Source organism: Austrofundulus limnaeus, unplaced genomic scaffold (genome assembly GCF_001266775.1).
Source record: "Austrofundulus limnaeus strain Quisiro unplaced genomic scaffold, Austrofundulus_limnaeus-1.0 Scaffold10740, whole genome shotgun sequence".
Taxonomy (NCBI): domain Eukaryota; kingdom Metazoa; phylum Chordata; class Actinopteri; order Cyprinodontiformes; family Rivulidae; genus Austrofundulus; species Austrofundulus limnaeus.
Genome location: NW_013963142.1, coordinates 1 through 576, shown reverse-complemented (window position 1 = coordinate 576; position 576 = coordinate 1). Strand labels below are relative to the sequence as shown.

General features: G+C 50.5%; 1 pseudogene; it reads left to right on the top strand.

Annotated features, from left to right (window-relative positions):
• The first annotated feature begins 325 nt into the window (after window positions 1-325).
• LOC106512708 (retinoic acid receptor RXR-gamma-B pseudogene) lies at window positions 326-570 on the top strand (annotated as a pseudogene).
• The last annotated feature ends 6 nt before the right edge of the window (window positions 571-576 follow it).

Genomic DNA, 576 nt, shown 5'->3' with positions numbered 1-576 from the left:
TGCATATACAATAAGCATGACAAGACTCATACAGAGGTTTCAGCTCCTCCCACTCATGGAGCATGTGATCGCTTGCTGAGACACTTTCACAACAAAGTGTGTGGGCGGGAAGGGGAAAAGAAAAATGTGATCAAGCAGAAGACAAAATGAAAAAAAAAGAAGTGGGGGAGGAGGAGGGGTGTGGGGGAAATGTCATGAGACTGCTGAATAGTTTTCACTTTCTTTGCACTTCCTCCTCTCGCTCCGCTCTGCTCTGTGCTGCTGCGCTCTGGGCCACCTCGGCTTCAACCCTCCGTTCTCCCTTCTGTCTTCCTGTCATCCTCAGATGAACTCTATGAACAGCGTTAGCAGCTCAGAGGACATCAAGCCCCCGCCGGGCCTGCAGCCTCTAGGAAACATCAACTACCAGTGTACGAGCCCGGGAGGGATGTCCAAACACATCTGTGCTATTTGCGGGGATCGCTCCTCAGGTAATGTGTGAGGAGGAGGATTGAGGAGAAAGGTAGACCCACATATTTCCTGCAGTAACACACAAACACACACACACACACACACACACACACACACACACACACA